This window comes from Canis lupus, chromosome 15 (genome assembly GCF_048164855.1).
Source record: "Canis lupus baileyi chromosome 15, mCanLup2.hap1, whole genome shotgun sequence".
In the NCBI taxonomy this organism is placed as follows: Eukaryota; Metazoa; Chordata; class Mammalia; order Carnivora; family Canidae; genus Canis; species Canis lupus.
The window spans coordinates 44,367,196-44,379,396 of record NC_132852.1 but is presented as its reverse complement, the minus strand read 5'-3'; the positions used below and the strand labels follow the sequence as shown (position 1 = coordinate 44,379,396).

Below are 12,201 nucleotides of genomic sequence, written 5' to 3'. Positions count from 1 at the left end.
GCCTGCTGAGCTGTTCTCTTTCCCAGGAAAAGAGAAAAATCCCAGACCAGCTCTCTTGGACTGGCATGGCTGCTCTAGCCTCAAGAGATATGCAGGGCGTGTTGGGTTATAGAACCCATTGCAGGTACCTATGAGGAATTTCCCACCTGGGGGCACCTGGATCCTCACACAAGCTCCTCTCAGATAGCCTACCCTGACATGCCCAGGGCAGTACGTGCCCCTGCACTGAGCAGGCAGTTGTGGTCATTCAAACATGCCTTGCCTCAGGTCACACTACTTCACCATTTGGTTTTTCTTTAATAGTGTAAGGTTGGGGGGGAAGTGTTGACAACCTTCACAGGGACAATTCGGAAAAAAGCCACTGAGGTTTTGTTGTTACTGGACATTTTTTTTTAATTTTTCTTTTTAATGAATGGAGAATGCCAAGACTGACATGGATGATAAAAGTTTGTAAGGAGTGCAGTTTGTTTGTATACACACACACACACACACACACTCACTCACTCCCCCCACTGCCTGTATCAGATCTTGCATGAAATTTTCTTATTTTCTTTTGGATCGTTTCCAGACTCCCTTGGTTACACAGATAGCGAGCGGAGAGATGTCCCTCACTTCAGTGGGTCAGGTCCTAAGGGAAATGTGTGGATTCTTCAGACATCTGGTTCAAGGAACTGGAAGTCTTTGAGTCTTTGAAGGAGGGGTTTTATCGGGGCTGGTGAAAAATTCTAGAGGATTAAACTATTGAGAATCTTGGGGAAGACAATTGAACTGCAATGCAGACAGAAATTATGCACTTTTTGCCTTAAGTCTGACTTAAAACTGTCGATTTGTGTTATGCGCTGGAGAACATTGCAGTTTCCATATCATAGGCTCTAGGTGTCGCTAGGAGAAAGAAAAGGCAGTGGTTTCTGAATTTTGTTTCTGATGATCTCCGCCCATTTCTCTCTTTCTTCCATCTTAGTTTGGAGCATATAGTTCCAGCTCCTTCTTCTTGATTTGATATATGCCTAGAACTGTTTCTCAGATAAGCAAAAGGGTTGAACTGAGGAACACATCTGTTGATGTGGCTCTGAACAGTGCATCTGCCTTCAATTCAGAAAGCCCTGACATCAGTGTTTTTTCCTGGAAAATTCAGAAGAGAGAGAGAGAGAGAGAGTGTGTGTGATATGTAGACACGAGTATAAACATAGTTTCCATGCATATAGTGTGTCCTTATGAAATACATATAAATATACATGTATTTAAAATGTCTGATGACATCAGTGACAGAGCTAAATGTGGCATCAACTTCTTGAAAACTTTTGTGCGCTTTTCTCAGAAATAGCTATTCAAAACCGGAAAAGTTATGTCTAAAAATTTACAAAAGATAGATGTACGTCTTAAATTACTTTTCCTTCAGGAACAACAGCTGCATTTTGTTTGAGATACCAGTTTAAAAAGATAGTAGATGTAAATAAAATTGCTTTTCTGATACCAGCTTTTGTCAAGATTAAAGAATTTAGAGCAATCATTTTGCTACTCAAATATAAACCAGAAAGACGTGAGGCTAATTAGGGACGCATTACGTATTATTCTTTGTATGTTGGCTGCGACCTTTTAAAACAACAGATTTCAGCCGTTGGGGAGCATCTCATGGCTTGGGCGGGAGCTGTCCGAGGTACTGAAGCAGTCGCGGCAGCAAAGCCCCCGTCTTTTCGGAGCGCCCCGTTGATTGGGTGGGAGCTGTCCGACGTGCTGAAACATTCTCTGCAGCAGCCCCCCTCTGAGCATCCCAACCCTGGGGGGCTGGTGGCTTTACTCCTCTTCTAAGGCTTATCAGTCATCAAAAGCTGTTGTATGATACAGAAACAGCTTTTCTACCTTGATCACTGAGACGGTGATAAACAGCATGCCTTTCAAATCCAATGGGTTTTGGGCCTCTTGTCCATCCATCCAACAAGTGGGAAATAAAATGTAGCCCTGACCTCTGTATGTGTGTATGCACACATGCCTGAATATGACGGAAAGGAAGTATTCCCACCAAAATAAAATGTATGGTAGTCACAAGATCTAGCAGAGATAAATCAAATGGTAATATTTTACGGTTGGTAATTAACTAGTATTGCATTGCCCATCTGCACAAAACTACACGTGTAAGGGCCCCCCCTCCCCCCTTCCCAGAACCACAGAAAAGGCTGATTTGGGTGGGTCGGTTCTAAGACGTGGAGTTTAGCTCTGAAATAGAAATAAAGCCAGAATACTTTTTCTATTGGAGTTTCCTCATCAATCTTAAATTTATTTAAATATAAAGTCAATTACTTGGGCAACCCTCCTGAGGAATCAATAGCTATTTTGATTTAATATTCATTTTGTAGGTTTTAAAATAAGTTGATTCTTAAAGGAAATGTTGCTAGAAGTGACTTTTAATGGAATTTAGTGATTTCTAATAGGGCGTAGCTGTAACTGATTTTAAAATACTGGACTTTGTATCTCCCATGCTTGAGTGGTTCTGTTTTATTTTTTAAAAGACTTCAGAGGCCTTGGGCAGTAGTCTTGTTGAGTTTACATTAGCGTGTTCCTGTATTCCTCATTTTTGGTGACATATGATTTCCTAACAATACAAATGCGATGACAACAGGATTTTAAAACAGCAAATTGGCTGAAGCAGGCACTGAGCAATGAGCCCCTGCTTATAATGTCTGTCAGCCTGACAGGGCCAATTGCATCATCCCGTATCTTCAGCATGATGGTGGTTCTTCAACCAGCCCATCTTTCTCTTCACCTTGATTTTTCATTGGTATGATGTCAGCGTCCTATGAGTTTCTTCTTGGCATTTGTCAGCTTTAATATTTTAAGAATCTTGGCTCCACATATATTTTTATTTACCCTAATTACTTTCTCCTGCTCCAATTTTAATTTTTTAAATATTTAATTTCACATTATTTTCCTCATATATGAGAAAAAGGCTAAAACTTTCAACTACTTACTTAATCCCATTATTCTCATGACTGATTTGACAATGCTTAGTATTCTCACCTACAGAACAGTTATGTGGATATTGCAGGGTCATTTGGAGCTTTAATTTGAGGAGACTGGTAGATTCCCATCTCACTCTTCATAATGATAGTGCTACAAAGTAGGTGCTATTACATGCTGAGCACTGAAATCCATTCAGTTTCAGTGAATATATTGTTGCAGTACTAATGGTATCCCTTAATCTTTATTTCTCCACCAGTTCTTTCTTCTTCTGTGCCTACAGGCAGAAATGAAGACCATCTTCACTGATCTGTACTGCCAATGCTGGCAAATGTCTTGTTTTTCTTTTTTCTTTTACATTCCAACTTCTCAATCAGGTAGTTGGCAATGGATTCCGCTTACATGTCATTGACAATCCTCTTTCCCTTGTCTAGCTTGGTGGCAGACTTAGGTTCTTAGTCTTCTCACTGTGGACACTGCACACAAAATGTCACCAGAATTCTCTAAGTAACTTGATATAATGTCCTGTGTGATGTCTCTTTGGTCTTTGTTGTTACATCTTCTGCTCTTGGTGACCACCACCCTACACTTCCAACTTTTGCATCACATGTCTTTCATGGTGCTGCTTGAATTCATGCCCTGTCTCTTTCTTTCTGAAGTTGGTCTTTGAGTTCTTTGGTACATCATTTCCTCCTATTCTTAATGTGGGAGGGTGGGAAAACGTACACTCCCAAGATTTTGGTTTCCACTATTCTATTCTTTACCTTTCTTACTATCTAAAGATAAATTAGATCTCAGATCAATTAGAATGAAGGTAAAGAGAGCCACATATGTTTTACAGCTTCTGTTTTAGAAGATTCCTAAGTAGCTTTTTTTCCCTCTAATATACATCCACTAGCATTTCTTTTCTTTTTTTTTTTTTTTTTTTTTTTTTTTGTTTTTTTTTAGCATTTCTTTTCAAAATATTTTGCTTTTCTGTTTTACAGAATTGTAGAATTGAAAAGACGTTGGTGAGCACCATCTTGATCTCTCTTCCAAGCTTTTGTTCCACATGTCAAGCAACTAGATACTAGATTGTTTTTCTGATGGTGACAAGATTGATACTGGAATATATCCCTAGAATTCCCCCTCTTTATGTCTGATTATTCTAGATACATTTCCTTCTAATCTTTTTATTTGTAGTGATAGTATCACCATAACTTTCATCTCTCAGCATGGCATACAATGTATGTAATTTATATACAAATGGAATTTTTCAATATTTTTATTTCTTTTCTGTTACATTAAGTATTTCACTAGATAAGCTTTGAGATCTCCTTATGAGCTTAATGACATATAAATCTATATCCTAGCACCCTGCTGGATACAGTACTTGTTCTGAAAAGTTTAGTTCTTGCACTTTGGAACAAATTTTAAATGCATAGGAATTGTTTACCATGTAAGACAGTCTCTCTGTAAATGTTTTGGTAAAGTGAATAATAGCTGAAGTTTTAAAAATATAATTCTATATCTATAAAGAATTTGCTAAAATTATAATACATCTGTAGCAAGACTATATAAAATTTTGCTTACTGTCTCAGCACAGAGAATGTAGTCATAAGTAGGAAATTGTCTAGATTGAAGGAAGTAAAACTAGTGACATAAGCAGAGTCAGTGCTAGCTAGCTGAACGATGGGTGAAGCCAAATATAGCATCAAAAATACCTTGCCTCTGCATTATACCTTGTATTTTTTTAAGGCAGTGCTATATATACCTCATTCTGTCTTCATACCTACCTTAGCTAGGGAGGAAAACCCTAACTAACAAAGAGCTCATCTGTTGGCTTGAAAAATTAATAAGGATAAACCTAATTACTCTTCAGTTGGATGAGTCAGTTGTCAACTGTGAATGATACCAAACAAATATCAGTGTGTTAACAAGCCTTTGGTCTCTAGAGCCAGTCAAAAAAATATGTGTTTGCTTAAAGCCCAAGTTGTTTGTGGAAAGTGAACATATGTTTTCTCAGTGGATTTGAGTTTTGTGTAGCAGTAAGACATTCTGAAGTGGGCATGGAAGCCTACTTCATATGGCATGCTTTGTGTGTCTGTGTGTGTGTATGTGTGTGCTGTCAGCACACACTTTTAAATAATTTACTTGTATATGTTACCTGTAGATTTAAGGAGGTCTGAAGCGTTAGAATAACATAATATTAATTTATATTTTTGACAATGGAATCAACTCACTTTCCTACATGAGATTAATATTCTAACGTCGCTGTGTAGACAGGAATTTCTCTAGATGTTGGCTTTGGACATTTTTTCTTCATAAAATAGAGCTTTTCAATTTTGTACATAAAGCTTTTTCTTCTGTAGCGTCAGAATGATTAATGAGTTTAATTTTTGCAAGCAACTGGCAGGAGTTGCTGAGTAAGATGTACATGCTGATTGTATATAACCCCGTTCCTTTTAATTACTCTGACTATAACAATGCATTTATCAACTGCATGCAGAATGCTTCTCTGCAATATACAATATTGATCCCTTTCATAGAGCATTGCCTATAAAAATAATATGTACGGTAATCCTTTCAAAATTAAAATCTGCTTAATAAATTTAATGTTAAGGGCACTGAGTGCCTATGTGCCATATTATGATTTGCTTTCATTTTAAGCATGTGGGATTGATTTTATGTACATGTTGAGAGAGAGAGAGAGAACCACTCAGCCTTTTTGGTTAATGACTTTTGGGACATTTATCTTTAGAGTGATCTAGCATTGTGAAATTATCTGAAATAGAACATTTTAAAATTTTATAATCTCTAATTTTACAAATGAGAAGACTACAAGTAATTATGTGAATAATATTTGGCAAGTCACTTGTGTTCTCTGGACCTCAGAGAAACCCAGCCTTCCATTCTCTCCTGTGTTTTTAGTATACTCTGCGGTATCATAATTGAGTGGAGGAATTAACTTAATTATATCACTGAGTTTAAAAAGTATGACCAAGATGAAATCTAACAGTCTAAATTAATTTGATTCCAAATGAATGTGCTAATTGCCAAAGGGAAAAACAAACCATTTTGCCACAGTAGTATAAGATTTTGCCCTGACTTGGTTTCCCCAATGGTTTTATTTTTTTCCTCCATGTCTTTCTTGCTGTTTGCCCAGGAGCACAGGACATGTTCAGTTTTGCCCCATGAGTGAGGAAGATATATAGATACAGATGTAACTTTACAAGAAGACTAGAAGCGAGAAAGGCCTGTATGTCCAGATGGTAGAATTCCAGGTGGTGAAAACCCAGCTTCCCAGTCAGAGCATTGTGGGTGGCAGGGGCACAAGCAGCAGGCTCTGGGGACAGATGCTGTATATGAGCACAAGGCAGTGATCAGAACCCCAGAGGGAGGCTGGGAGGAGGGCATCTCCTGTGACTACAGATCCAACATTCTTGGGGCCTAAAACAGGGATTAGTCTGAAAAATGACAAACTTCCTTACACTTACCCTGCATTTATAGATAAACAACTTGAAGGCATTAACATCATCCCAGCAATTTGCCTGATAGTGAAACACACTCACACACACTTTTTTTTTTTTTTTTTTTTAATTCTGAAGGAACTTAAGGATTTTCTAGGTCATCACAGTTCATTGTGAAAGTCACTGTGTAAACTTCCTATAGTGCTCGGGTTTCATTTGATATCAGCTTGTACCTTAGATAATTTGGGGTCAGTCTTACCGTGCTTATGTAAAAATAAAAAAGTGAAATAGGGGACATGGGCATGTTCCCCAATATGGAGTTGAGAAGACCAATCAATTTTTTCTACTCCTGTTATTTACTGTTTGGGAAGATTTATTTTAAAGACAGAACTATTGGAATTCATACAGCAGCTTTCATGGAACAATGGGATAGTTGTTGTATGGCCCTTAATATGTTTATATAATTGTATGTATCCACCATACTTGATATATTGTACATTGATGTATCTGAGGGGGCATCAGCCAGCAGGAGAGGGGGCAGGAACGGGGTAAGTGAGCAGTGCATGGGAAGAACCACACACAAATAAGGAGATGGGGTACAGCCGAAATTAAAGGTAGGAAAATACCAACATCCAGTTCCCCTAATCATTTTCCCCAGTACACTCAATTTTTTAAACTTTATTCAGATCTTTCATATGCCTTGTGCAAAATCCCATTAAAAAATAAAAACAAATAAATATGGGACGCCTGGGTGGCTCAGTGGTTGAGCATTTGCCTTTGGCTCAGGGCATGATACCGGAGTCCTGGGATTGAGCCCCGCGTTGGGCTTCCTGGATGGAGCCTGCTGCTCCCTCTGCCTATGTCTCTGCCTCTCTCTCCCTGTGTCTCTCATGGATAAATAAATAAAATCTTTTAAAAAATATAAGAAACCTCTATAAAAGTCATGAGAGGTGAAGTTATCTCATCTCTTTGTGACACTTTTTTAGAGTTACAGGTGTTCACAGCCCACAAGGGAGCCCACCCCAGGGTGAACCAGCTCCAATTACTAGAGATACATTTTTCCCATTTTTTAATGTGAGAAATCATCTGATTTATATAAAAAACAAAATTTAAAATGATACAAAATATCAATTTCAAAACAAAAAAGTGAGTGTATTTAACCATATTCAGCTTGTAACAGAGCAAATGGGTAGGAGGAATAATTGATATGCCGTAGCAGGTTTCTTTTTTTTTTTTTTTTTTTAATTTTTTTTAATTTTTATTTATTTATGATAGTCACAGAGAGAGAGAGAGAGAGAGAGGCAGAGACACAGGCAGAGGGAGAAGCAGGCTCCATGCACCGGGAGCCCGATGTGGGATTCGATCCCGGGTCTCCAGGATCACGCCCTGGGCCAAAGGCAGGCACCAAACCGCTGCGCCACCCAGGGATCCCCGGTAGCAGGTTTCTATATGAAATGGTAGCAGAAAAAAATTGGTAAAGGAAGGCAGAGGAACCCTATCTTTTAGGAATTAGAACCAAGAGGCTGCATAGCTATCTGGTTCAACATGTTTAGAGAAATGTACATGATGGGAATCCAGGGATCTTCTACATCCTTCATTTAAGGTCCTGGTCAACTGTGGCCACAATGTAACACTTGTGTTGAGTTACTCTATGTACTAAGCATTTTATGTATGCATAGGCATTATTCAAATTTTGGATCTTTGGCAGTCCTTAGAGCCAGTCAATACTTTTGCCCCAGTTTCAGTCACTGTGCAGTTATATAAGGGCTTGGCATATAGACAGTTTGTCATTGACTGTACTAAATAAGGTTTGGCTTCAATGGAAAAGTTGATAAAGTTGGATCAACCAGATTGTAGTAAGGTGGGCCAGGCTGTGTCTTATGTTGGAAGATTAAACAGGAAGGATATTGGGGGATTTCTCTTTCCTAGATTGCACTGGCACCTTTCTTTTCTTTCTTTTTGGGTTTTGATCTATCCTTCTCTTTAAGCACCTGATCCCAGAGACTAAGCATGCGCTTCATAGTTGCAGACTTTCTTGCTTTCTTTACTTCCCTTTGTTCATGCCACACTCTTGTTTCTTTTGGAGATGCATTTCCTGACCTGTGCTTCCCTGTAGCCTCTGCTCACTGATCCTCATCTCCATAGTTCCTGAGGAAAGACAGAACTGCCTTCACATTTCTGCAGTAGACAAAGCCATGAGGTCCCCTTCCTTCCTTCTCATTTTGTTCTTGCCTCAAGGATGGCTTCCCCCTCCACCCACCGTTACAGGTCTTCTCAGGAATCTTCCTGAGGGAGATTGCTGTAATTTCCTAGGACACTTGAGCTACATTATAGAATACCTAGCTACTTTCCCAGATGAGCTCTTAGGTCTTCCTTCTCATGAGCAACCTATTTTTTTTTCCATTTGCAAATGTCTGCTCTCTATTGCCAAGCATGAGGGAAGTGTTCTTCAGGTGATCTGCTGAATCTCAAGTGAGTGCACTTGTTTGGAGCTCTATACTTGGGTACCCTCCTACTCCAGCGCACACTGACAACAGTGACAACCCAGAAGGAGTAAAGCTCAAGTACAGCTTACATGAGGATGATGGGTTTGGTGGAAGCATAGATGGGAGACGCCACTGGCTGGGAAGTGGAGGAGTGGAGCAGAGAAGTCACGTTGGTTTAGGTTTTCTCAAACTGGCACTCAAGCTAAGTGTTGGAAGAGGGCTGGCTTCTCACGTAGGTAGGCGTAGGGGTCGCCAATGCAGCTCTGCAGATACTTCCAGGTCCTGTGGACAGCTCTGCAGGGATTGTGCTCCTCTGCCCCTTTAGAGTGCAGTGTGCCTGTGCTTTACTTTAGCTAATGAAACGGGAGTGGCAGTGCATGTAGCACTTGTAAGTGGAAGCTTTAAGAGCCAGCACGGGAGTTATTGTTCCTTTTGCCATGGAAACAAACAATATTTCAGATAGCAGCTGTTCAATGGGAAAGATACAAACTTTGGTTTGTAAATCACTGAGATGATGTTACTACAGCATAACCTCACTGGAGCTGATGAGTACAGAGGGATGAATGTTAATGTGGATGAGTTGCCCTTCATTGTTTCTGGGCTTCATCATCAGCTTGGGCAGGGCTAATGCTTGCTAAACTTGCATAGATAGTTTCACTCTGCCTTCTTGTATCTCACAACTACTTAGTTCTCAACGATCTTCAGCTGGAGATTTCTTTGGGGGAATCCGATGTTGGAGGGCATGAGTCTACCTCTCCTGTCACTTACTTTATTTTGGGGGCAAGGGAACCAGTTACCTGAAACACAGTTGCACTGGCTCATGGTGCATAGGGGCCGGGGGTGCAGGGAGGGTAGGAGGAGGGGTGGATAGGTAGGTCCCTAGATAGCCAGGGCAGAAGCCAATGTTGGCCTGTAGGCTGTTGCTAAGGGTGAGCCTCTGAGCCAAGGCTCTGGGCCTTTGATGGGAAACCCTTCAAGTCAGAGAAGTCAGGGCTCGTATGGGGAGACTTGGAAGGTTCCCGGTATAGAAAGCAGCCTCAGCCCTGAGTCTGTCCTTGATGTATGCTGTGCTCTTCCTTCTTAGTGGATTCAGGATGAGGTTAATTGCACTGTGGGAACTAAAGAGTGTCTTCATCCGAAAAATAGGAAATGTCAGCAAAAACATCTAGCTCGTACTCTTTCTCCCCAATTAGCATCCTGCCTATGACCAGTTAATCTCCGGTTTGTATGTAGAAACATGTCATGGATTTCTCGTCCTTTTTTTCTAGATTTTTAGTTCCTCTCAAATTCATCCCCCAAATGACTGGTTATCTCTTAAAGGCAGAGGGGGACATCGTGAGAGACGGGGTGCTGTTACCATGGAAACGGGAGCAGGCTGTGATGAGCAGGGGCATCTGGCTTCCTCGTTGGGCCGCTGACCTCACTGAATACTCAATCACTGCTGCGCTTCCTCTTGGCTGTCCTGTGGCTCTGACGGGATCATATCAATCAGCAGGGCTTTTGTTTGCACAGGTACAAGGAGAGCACCTGAACAGAATCCCGATGTCCCTGCCCCTGCCTCCCCATGATCTTTCTCACTGTGCTGCTTCTGCTCCAACAGGTCTTTATTTTGCCATAGCTGAGGAGAAAGCAATCTTGCTCTTAAAGCCTTTTATTGCTCTTGGGGTTGATCATAGTGTCTCTGAAGCACGAGAGCAGTCATTTCTGGCCCTCGGTGTCTACCATTTCCTTTTACACCATTTTACTTACTTTAATGGACTCCTGGGAAAGGTTTTCCCATCATCATCCGAGATCTGCTTCCTATTTCCCATCCAGCTCATGGCTGGCCAGCCAAGTCCATTACTGTCCCCTGCCCCACATGAGGGCTGCCTGGCCCCTGCTGTGCTGGGAAGCATGCAAGGGCTCTTCACGTCTCTGGGAGTAAAACCAAGGATTCCTACATTGACTAAAGGTCCCACGATGATGTGCCTCCCCCTTCTCACCCTGTGGGCCTCCATGCTGGCCCCTCCATCTGCTGGAATGTTCTCCCCAGGTGTCCTTCAAAGCTTTGCTGCAGTGTTACTTTCTCAGTGACATCTACATTGCCCAATCTGTTTAAGATTGTAGTTCACCCTTCTCATCACTCCTGATAGTCCCAACTCACCTTCCAGCGTGTTGTATGAGTAATTTTCTTTTTAGGCCTGTTTTATTATTGTCCCTCCTCCCCACCCCCATAGGAATACTGGCTGAACTAGTATAAGGATCTTTGGCTGATTTGTTCTCTGATGCATCCAGGCACCTGGCACAGGGCCTGGTAGGTACATCCATGGTTCTCCGTGAATATTTGTCGAACAATGAGTGAGTGAATAGCATCCTACCTGAAAAGTCTCTCTTTGCTTCTGTCTGAATAATCAAGTTCCTTTAACTTTAGTTCTCAAAATTTCTTTTGAAATTGAAAGATTGTAGAATTAGTGCCCTGAACATTGTATGCGGCTGCTTACAACTGTCTGAAAATAAATCCTCTCCTTTTTGGGATTTCATGTATTGTTTGATTCTGAACATGTTCTTCCTGATGGTCCAACATAAGTCTATGCTGAGAAGATAAAACAGTTTTTAGGGAAACAGTAGGATTTACTTTGGGAGGACCTGCTTAAAATGTCAATAGTTAGCATTTGTAATATTTTGTCTGAAATTTTTAAAAAGTATGAGTTAAATACAAATTTTCTATGTGTGACTATTTTTACTGAGTATTTTTTTTTGTGGTTATCAGCAAAAGTAGTAGCAAAGACAGTCCCATTAGGGAAGATGCGGATCATTAAGAAGATAGTTCTATAAATATAAGAATGCGGTAAGTTGTTTTTGATTAGAAATCTGTATTATCTAATTATCAATTTAAATGAAAGAAAAAGACCACAGCAACTTTTTCCATGGTACTATGACCATCTCTCTACCTAGCAGGTAGAGAGTCAAATCAGAATATTTTTGAACTGTGTGTCATTAGAGCAACACTAAAGTTCCCTGACCAAAATGCTCTGTTGCTCTAGAAAAACTGTTTCTGCATTCTGTAATCTGGTGGAAACTGCCTGGGACTTTAGCTACCTATGATGCCCATTTCTATAATACAGTAGGAGTTTAAACCTGCCGTTTAGGAGAGGGCTAAGACAGGAGACCACACCCCCTGTGTAATCCTGACTCAGGTCTGTTCCGCCCAGTGCCCCACCCAGTGGCCCGGTGACACGCCCCTCCTGTGGCTCACTCAAGGCTTCACTGACACCCTTTGAGTCAAGTCTCTCTAAATATATTGTGCAAAATGAAGATTTGCAACTTTCATT

At 40.7% G+C, this 12,201-nt stretch overlaps 1 protein-coding gene and 1 pseudogene across 3 annotated transcripts in view; one reads left to right on the top strand and one right to left on the bottom strand.

Annotated features, from left to right (window-relative positions):
* DPP6 (dipeptidyl peptidase like 6) overlaps window positions 1-12,201 on the top strand; it is an 826,229-nt gene that overhangs the window by 140,798 nt on the left and 673,230 nt on the right. The gene's annotated exons all lie outside the window — the stretch shown is intronic.
* LOC140605366 (rRNA-processing protein FCF1 homolog pseudogene) lies at window positions 7,954-9,712 on the bottom strand (annotated as a pseudogene).